We start from the raw sequence: 10,492 nt of genomic DNA, 5'->3' as shown, positions 1-10,492 counted from the left end.
CTTCTCAAAATAAATGAGCTAATATTTCACTTACAAAGACAAATGACCCAAAGCACACAGTAAAAAACGAAGGGGTGGCTGCAACAACAACTCCGTGGCTGTTCTTGATGGCCCAGCCAGAGCCCTGCCTTAAAAACCAAATCTGAGCAGCTCTGGACGAGGACCTGAAAATGGCTCTCACCAACATTTACCATCCAACATGATTTAGAACTGGAGAGGATCTGCAAGGAGGAATGGCAAGAGGATCCCCACTCCAGGTGTGAACAACGTTTGTTGCATCTTTACCAAAAAGACTCATGGCTGTAATTAGACCAAAAGGGTTGCTTCTAGGCAATCCTGAGCAGAGGGTTCTGAATACTTAGGACCATGTGATCTTTCCAGTTTTTTTTCTATTTTAATAAATCTGCAAACAAAACATCAGCAATAGTTTTTTTTTTTTGTTTGACATTTCTTTCTTTTTACACTTCCCTGACAATATTAGTGCCAGTGTGAACTTGTATTCCTAGTATAATATAACAGAAGATTAACTACACATATAAGTAAACTGTAATAAACAATATATAGTCTATATCTATGAAGGGTTTTTAATGGATGAATCCGCCCAAAAGAGAGTACATTATCTTATTCTGCGGGAACATCCCTGAGCATCAGCCTGCTGATGAAAGTATAAGTATACAGACGAAAACATGTCTGGGAGCTTCTTGCAGGCTTTCCATTTCCTATAGCAGAAAAAAGAAATCCAGGTCTAACCTGTATTCATATGGCGATTTGATCTGTTTCATACCATAACATAGGTTTGTGTTTGTGAAACAGAGTTTTGTAGACCCAGGTAGAGTTGTATACCGTTGTTTGTTTGAAAGAGTTCTGTTAATGTGTGACCCCGTCATCAAATCTTTATGTGAGTATTCACTGGCACAGCCACTAGATAATTACCCAAAACAGTTGGGTTACATTGGTGTGAGTGTTGTATTGTGCTGTTGAAAATGACATAGGCAATAGATTCGCCCCTTGGTTAAAAGCGGGGGTCGAGAGACTGTCCATATAAACTTTCTCAAAAAAAAATTTACTGTCTAAAAGTGGAAAGTGGAACACAGACAGGAAAATGGCTGTGTTTCCCAAAAGCATTGTACAGATTAAGAGTGGAGAAACCATTGTCACCAACGGAGCCTATGATCACTTTAGGCTTACAATGCTTTTGGGGAAATGCCAGAGCCTGGTCTGTTGCTCTCCACACGCTGCATTCGCCAGCCCTGTGGTCGAAAAGTATTCTAAAAGACAGGGTCTAAAGCAGGAGTTCTTAACTATCGGCCTTTGACATCCACTTTGCTGCAGAAAATTAAAACCCACACCTGAACAACCTAATCAGGGATTACTATAAAAACTGACAACCACTGGATCTTATACTTGATACTAGTATGAAAGGTAAACCTATAATTGTTTTTTACTTTTCAAAATAGTAGGCTAAAAAACAGTATTGTGAAACCCGTAGAAGTACGAGTCTAAAATTCAACAGTATTCATAAAACAGGTATGCAAAATGTACCCGAGAATAGCTTTTCGTTACTTCAGAAATATTATGAAGTGGCACATCTGATGGACACTTGTTTTTCCATCAGACCACAGGAGCAGGATTTTTGTGAAAAGCACGCGTGGACAGCGGCACACAAACAACTTTATTTTTTTATTTGAAAGCAATATTACTCTCTGTTTTTCACTATTGAATTGGTTTGTTTTCTATGATAGTGTGGTAAACGATTTATTGAGATATTAAAAAAAATAATAATAATAACTCTTTTCAAAATTAGAGAACACTTTTTCCTTAATTATATGACAAACACAGCCTAACTTTCAAGTTTTATTTTATTTATTTTATTTTATTATTATTTTGTTCAGCAGTGGGGAGTGGGATTGGGTTGGTTTCAACACTGCAGCTGGAATTGCTAGTTCCGCGCTACACAGGATCTCTCTCTCCTGAATTTTGATCTCACTGTTACAAACTACACACACACACACACAACACACACACACACACACATCTCACTCACTCACTCTTAATCAGTACTCACAAAAGTATCTTCAGTTCATTTTATGTGGATAATCTTCAGGTCTAGAAAGCAGCTTCAACATCCGCGAATCTCTTAGTTTATTCCATGATAGATTCAGTTCTCTCAGGTGCCTGTGATGGGTTGGATCTCAGAGCTGAAGCCAAGAGAAAGCAACAACCTTCAAACGTAAACACCACAGTCGCTCATTTCCTGTAGGACAAGAAGGAACATACTTCAATCTCTTAGTTCAGGATCGAAGATAAGCAGGAACTTTACAATTAGAAAGACAGAATTGATCCACAGCACGATTAATGGGTTTTTGCAGTCAAGGTTCAGGCCCACTTCTACATGAGCTACTTCGGGGGATGGTTCAATTATAACATGTTCTAAATGTTAATATTATTATTATTATTATTATGTATTATTATTATTATTATTATTATTTGTGTGTGTGAGAGTGACATCAAAATCCTCAACCACATATGATATAAACACAAATACACACATCCTTAAATCTCTTGCAGTCATTTTACACGATCATAAAGATAAAAATAAAATTGCATGCAAAACTTTAGGAAGGAATCTAATGAGGATTATTAAAACAACGGGCATCTTTCAGTTATGTCAGGAGACATAAATACTATAATAATGTAATAATAAATATAATAATATAAAATAATAATAATAATAATAATAATAATAAATAATAATAATAATATAATTAACAGGAGGACTTTTTTTTTTTCTTTCAAATTTGTAGTATTTTTCATCATTATTTTACCATAGGAGAAAAACAAACTTTTTTTTTTTTTACCTCAGGATCTCCAGTTTACATTGAGGATATGCCAAACCAGCAGAGAAAAGCTCCACTCCCTCTGTCCCGTCGTTTATTTTCAGACAGATCCAGTTCTCTCACATTTGAGTGGCTTGATCTCAGAGCTACAGCCAGATTGCACAACTTTCATCTGTCACAACCACAATAACTCAACCTGTAGAAGAACTAATGGTACTTCACTCTCAGTTCAGGATCTATAGATAGGTGCTAGAGGGAGTTAGTTTCATCATTATTAAAAAAAAAAAAAAAAAAGTTAGGATATTTTTATGCAAGTACCCCCAAATCCTCAGAACATCTGTTTGATGTGAAAATGAAGCATACTCTCCCAATTTCTGTGATTTTTGAATACTGATATGAATCAGTGCCACACACAACACACACACACACATATATACAAAAATATATCCATACCCATCCATACATAAAGTTTACATGATGTCCAGTACATAAATATTCATACCCTTCAAACAACAATTTTTTGGCACAAATACACAGCTGTCTATATTCAAACAGAAGAGAGAGAAAAGGCCTCCTGTTGAATCTTACTTGTTGCATGAACTGCTGCAAAACTTCTACAAAGGATTGTGGTTCTTGAAACAAAGTTACTTGCTGGACTTCCAAAACAGGCAAGAACACTCAGCAGACCGTCGTCATGGACCCTCTCAGCATACAGCCAGAGAGTGCCCATTATCTAGTGAATCTCAACAGTTAATACCAAGTGTAGAGGAACAAGCTGAACACTGATCGTCACACTAATCGAAGGCACAAACACGGAGCGAGACCCAAAGACAAGACACACAAGACATCAGATTGTCACAAAGTTTCTCGTATTGCTGCCAAAGCATCCTCTACCCCAGATTCGGCTTTGAGAAGGCTTGTGAATACATCTTAAGAACAGATCTGAAGGATTAATGAATGCGGGTGAGGAATCCCCAAATGTGATAAACATCTATTGGATCAGCCAGCAGCTAACACCGCTACTAACAGGTGCTCAAGGTCGAGCAGACAACGACATTCAGCTCAGAGCACAGCCGAGCCGTGATAGTGAGTGACTCTATTATTAGAAACCTCAGTAGCAGAAATAACAACAATATACTGCCTTCCTCAAGCAACCGTTTTCTGATGTGAACAAGGAACTTCAGAACATTCTGATGAAGCACAAGACTGCAAATCAAATCATCATCCATGTGGGGAAGAATGATATTAGGAAAGAGCAGTCAGAACCTCCTTAAGAAGGACTTCAGTGAACTCTTTGAAACACTTTGAAGACTCAAAAGTTCAGTCGTTCATCAGTGGATCCGGTCCCATCAAGGGGAACTAATATGTTTTCACGTTTGCTTGGGCTGAGCACATGGTGTACAAAGAATCTGCAGTTTAAAAAGCAATAAATTTCAATCGACAACTTCAATCTTTTCTGGGGCAATAGACAAACTGTTTAAACTAGATGGCCTCCACCCAAAAAAAAACTTGGTGCAAGTGTGCTAAAGGACCAATATCTACGTCTTCCTCCGTCATCCTTCAGTAGTGTGTGCCCAAACTACTCAACCTGACTAGCACACGCCACACCTGGACAGGACTATGAATGAAGACAGGACTTCATATCAGCTTCTGAGTCATCATGTGGATGACACATCCCACAAGGACACTGTGAAAAACACCACATAGCCAAAAACAAGCACTGCTCATGGACACTATCCCGGCTGAGCCATGCCCACAGAACTCAATCACAGACACACTTGACGTATCAGAACAGCTCCAAGACTCAGCACCCAAGGACAACTTTTATGGAAATCATCCAGGGAAGCCAGGACAACATATTTCAGCCACTGGAAAAACCAGAGACACAGCCCATCTCACCAAAACACATTATCCCTCTCTCCAGCATCTCCATGCATTGCATTTGCTATCTTAAAACTCATTTGCTAAACTAAAAAATTCAGCTTCTCACAGAAAATGGAGGAACTGGTTTTATGCTGGGCATCAAAACTCTCTCAAAAGCCTGTGGGCCCCCGCTCCGTGGTGAGAGCTACCGGCCGCTGCCCACAACACCAGGGTCCAAACCCTCCATCTGCTGTAGTGAAACCAAAAAAACAGATGATAGTTGCTCTCAGTGGTATGTGTCGGGTCCCTGCTATAATTGCAGCAACATTCACAATTTTTACACAACAAGCGGGAACCCAGTGCGCCTGCATATTTCTCCATTTCTGTTTTATCACGTGATAGAAAGTCTAAGGCCTTTTTCGAGCCATACCAGCTGAATCGTCTAATCTGCGGCCTGTTATATGCATCAAACTAATATTGCTGTTGAGACTAAAATGCAATGTCACAAGTTAGTATTTTAAAACATTCGCTCACTAAAAAAAAGTAATAAAGTATTTCTAATCAATGACTTTATAACCACAAACAACCTGAATTTATGTTTCTAAACGAAACATGGCTAGAAGACAGCTGCAGTGCAAAAGTCCTCAATGAAGCAAGCCCTCCTAACTTTACTTTTTATGAGTGTCTGCATGGCTGTTAGGAGAGGTGGACGTGGAGCTGCTCTATTTAAAGATGTCTACCAATGCAAGCAAGTGTCATTTGGTCAGTACTTGTCTTTTGAATATCTAGGGATTGTGTTGAATTCTGTTTATCATTATTTACAGGCCTCCAAAATACTCTCCAGTCTTGTTGAAGAGGTCCAGAAATGTTTATCAATGATTTTCCTCAGAGTTTGACTGTTTTGCTATTTGCAGGGGATTTTAATATTCACAAAGATAATGTAGGAAAATAACAAAACTCCAAAATAAATTATAACTGTTTTAACACACTTTTGACCTGATTCAGCATGTGCAGGACCCACACACAAAATGTGGGCATGCTTTTCTGCAGACTCTGTTGATCTTCTCCTTGATTTGCTTTTAACTCAAAAGTTAAAATGGTATTGACGACATTGCTCATGTGAAAGTCAGCAAGAAAACTGGCAGACAGTAATCAGCTTGGAGAAAATCAACAGCAGTACAGAGTATGAAAAGACAATGCAGAAAAAGCTGAGCAGATGTGGTGGAAGACAAAACTTAAAATTCACTATAGCATCTATAAAGACAGCCTTCATGCTTTTAATGTGGAACTAGCCACGGCTAGACAGACTTTCCTTCTCAAACCTTATAAACAATAACTTAAACAAACACTTGCACTCTTTTTGCTACTGTTGAGAGACTGACAAACCCCCCAAGTCAGATTGTCAATGAAATGCTCTACGATAGCAAATGCAATGAGTTTGCTTTCCTGTTTTCTGAGAAGATCAATAATATCAGGAAGGCTATTAAACACATACCCAAGTTATGCAGAGGTCAGACATATTAGACCGCAATATCAAAAAACCATACCATACTATGTCTGGTTTTGAAGAAATTGATAGCAAAATTTTGGAAGCAAATAGTACAGCACCCTTAAAATCGTCAACCTGCTATCTTGACACACTTCCCACATATTTTTTCAAAAGGGGTGCTTAACTGTCTGGAAGTAGATCTCTTAGAAGTGGGTGAACACCCCACTTCTTTCTGGGACTTTTTCAAACTACTGGAAAACTGCAGTTGTTAAACCCCTTCTGAAAAAGAGCAATCTTGATAACACCATATGCCGCGTTTCCATCGAAATTACCCGGAACATTTGTACCAGGAACTTTTTTCCCCAGGAACTGTTGCTTTCAGCGTTTCCACTGCAGTCTAAAGTACCGGGAAGATTAGGCAAATAGTCTGGTGACGTAGGTCTGCGTGCGTTTCTCCAGTACAAAGTACGCTGATTTTGGACTTACATTCTCGGTAGTTCAGACTTTGCGCATTCGAAGATCGGGAGTGTGTGAGTGTGACGCGACGACGCAAGTCCGGTAATTCTGCAAACAGCAGCGTACTTGATAACATCAGTCAGCTCGCCTTGGCTACTGCGATTTCCTCAATGTATATTTACAATAAATGAAATAGGATATCAAATACCACTGCCTCCTTTCGTTTTCATTTGAAGATAATAATAGCCGCAGAAATGTACTTAGTTCAGGGAAATGTGTAGGCTATATATACAGCCATTACAATGAAACAAAAAAAATATTATATCAATTGCCTTTTTTATTTTCATATTACATATAGATAAGTTGAATACAGACCAAAGATTACCTGTAGATTTACTCAAACGAATTATATTTTATGTAAAATACCACTAAAGAGACATCAGAGCCAGCGGCACAGTATCAGAAGGACTAGCCAAGGTGAGGCTGCTCTCTGCGGATACATGATCACTGAGCTCCCGCTGATCGCGCGGAGCTGATCGTCTCCGAAATCGGTGAAACACATTTTTAAATAGGGCGCTGTCTTTATGAATAAAACCACAGATTTGAGTTTTAAAACAACAACATTCTCGCCTCCGCTGAAATACTTTTAAAATTACATTTCATGACATAATTAACAGTTTATATTTTGAAAATGATCCGAAAAAATGGTGGTTGAAATCACAATGCTGCGTGAACTCAACAAATCAGCATGTTCAGCACCCAAGTCCCGCGCCCGAAAGTTATTTTGTTTCCTGGTTCCTTTTTTGGAGGTGGGGAAACACACCGAGTACCAGCCCAAAGTGCCTAGTTCCTGGATAAAGTTCCTGCGGTGAAACGCGGCTATATTGAGCAACTATAGACCCATATCAAATCTTCTTTTATAGGAAGCCTTTAATCAGCTGAACAAATACTTAAACTCAAATGGATACCTGGACAATTTTCAATCTGGTTTCTGGCACTGCATCACAGCACAGATAGAGCACTCATTACTATAATAAATGATATTTGCTTAAATTCTGATTCTGGCAAAATATCAGTTCTGGGTACTACTATATCTCTGTGCTGCGTTTTTGACACTGTTCGATCATAGCATACTAATTAGAGAGACTGGAAAACTGGGTCGGGCTTTCTGGGATGGTACTCAAATGATTCAGGGCCATTAGAAGGGAGAGGCTATTATGTGAGTATAGGAGAGCATAAGTCTAAGTGGACGTCCATGACATGCGGAGTCCCACAAGGCTCAAGTTCATTGCACTGCTCTTGTTTATGCCTGTATATGCTCCTTCTAAGTCAAATAATAAGAAAGAACCAAATTGTCTATCACAGCTATGCTGATGACTACCCAGATTTACCTAGACTTATCGCTAAATGACTACAGCCCCATTGACCTCCCTCCTGCTAATGCACTGATGAAATTAACAGTTGGATGTGCCAGAACTTTCTTCAGTTAAACAAGGAAAAAATTGTCATTGCATTTGGAAACTAAGAGAGAATGTGAATGCATACCTGGAGTCTAGGGTCTAACAACAAAAATCAAGTCAGGAATCTTGGTGTGATTCCTGGAGACAGACCTTAGTTTCAGTAGTCATGTCAAAGCAGTAGTAACTAATCAGCATACTATCATCTATAAAAAAGCATTGTAAGAATTAGATGTTTTGTTTCCAGTCAAGACTGGAGAAACCTTGTTCATGTCTTTATCACCAGCAGGGTGGACATTGTAATGGTCTCCTCACCGCCTTTCCCAAAAAGACCCATTAGCAGCAGCTGCAGCTCATCCATAACGCTGCTGCCAGTGATTCTGACTATAGAACCAGAAAACTCTGAGCATATCACACCAGCACTCAGGTCCCTACACGTGGCTTTTCCAGTTATATTTAGGACTGATTTTCACAAGTACTCTTTTTATCGTTGGGTTAAATCACTCAAGGTGACGGCTGGACCAAAATAAATGGCAGATATTCCTCTACTGAATATAAACCTAACAGACCACGGGGTCAGATCAATAGGATCGAGTCAGTTATAATACCAAGGGTTCACACAAAACATAGGGGAGTCTGCTTTTAGTTTTTATGCCACCCGCAGTTTGGAACCAGCTCCAGAAGAGATCAGATGTGCTAAAACATTAGTCACATTTAAATCTAGACTCAAAAAACGCATCTGTTTAGCTTTAGCATTTATTGAATGAGCACTGTGCATGTCCGGACTAATTGCACTACATTTTATGTATAATAATGTTTCTATTCTTCAACTGTTTTAATTAATTTTAAGTCTTATTAAATATTTTTTTTTTATCATTTCAAAGATTTTAATTTCTATGTTTTAAATTGTTGTGATTATTATTTAGTGTAGAGTTATTCAACTAGTATTTATGATTATTATTATATTAATTATGATTATTATTATTATTATTTTATTTTATGGGATAAAGCGGTGTAGGACATGTGCTACATAAATAACTTTGCCTTACCTATGACAGAGATTTTTGGTACATCATTATCTTTTGAGGTTTCTAGTAATATATGACTTCAAGCCATATAGTTCAATTGATGGTTTGAGTGCCATCGTAGAATTAGTTACAAACATCTTACATAACCAGCATAATAACCAAGTGAAGTTAGGTATAGCAATTTTAAACATAGAATCTAATTGGCAGTTTTACTGAAAACACTGCACATAAACATGTTTGCGATTACAACAATATTCAACACACTAAATTTTTAACAGTTGTCAAATGTTACAAATTAAGTTACAATATTTTTGTGGTAATATTGTAAATATGGTAAAAGCAATATTAAATATATTAATATATATTATTATTTGTTATTTATTTATTTTTTTTTCATAATTAAAATTTTTGGATGATAGAGCATCTTTAGGAAATGTTACAAAAACTGTAACATTTCTGAAATATGTTGATGGTTGTCTTTAATTTATTTATTGATTGTCTTATTTCTCTCAGTATTCCCTGTCAGTATTGTAGAAGTCATAGAATGCGAAATATGTTAATTCAGTACACACACATTACCACACCAGTCATCCAATTGTGACCGAACCATAAAACAACAATGAATACACAATTTTGCAAAAACAAATAAATAAAAAAAAAAAAAAAATCGCACAGCTTGGATTGACCCAATCAATATTTCTTTCTGGAGAAACATGAACATGGCCGTCTGCCCCCATCCACCTGACCAGAGCATGAGAGGTGAAAATGAGAGAAGAAGGACAGATAATTACAAAATGCTGAGCAAAGAAGCCTTGAACATTAAACAGAAGTCGTGCATGAGCATGAAGAGGTTAATGTTATAAGTTGCACGATTTACAAGAAACATTTGGAACTGCTACATTTAACAGTCTTATTTTTTTGGAAAGTGTTTTTGCAAAGACCAAATGTTATTTGCACTTTTTTGTTCATAAGCAAAGTCTTTTTTAACTAAAAAGTGCGCAATACACTACTTTTGAAGGAATCGTTGAATTTTGTGCATAATGCAACACATCACGTGATTAATTGCGATTAAATATTTAACTTTTAACGTTACCCCCACGAGCACTAATATATATAGATTACTAAATATATACATATATAATAAATATCGTATGATTATATATAGATATATAGATATAAGAGAGAGGAGAGATAGCGAGAGACGCGGAAGAGAGAGATGTGAAGACAACACAGGATCTGTCATATTTATTTCAGAGAAACAGGGGTTTGTATCCACTCTCAAAAAGCTGGGGGAGATGTTACCAAATAGTGGGTCAGTAAACAGTAGGACATCCTTCAGTCCCATCAGAAAGCATCCCCTTC

The sequence above is a fragment of the Cyprinus carpio genome, chromosome B25, assembly GCF_018340385.1.
Source record: "Cyprinus carpio isolate SPL01 chromosome B25, ASM1834038v1, whole genome shotgun sequence".
NCBI lineage: Eukaryota > Metazoa > Chordata > Actinopteri > Cypriniformes > Cyprinidae > Cyprinus > Cyprinus carpio.
The sequence above is the reverse complement of the archived record's forward strand: the minus strand, read 5'-3'. Positions refer to the sequence as shown.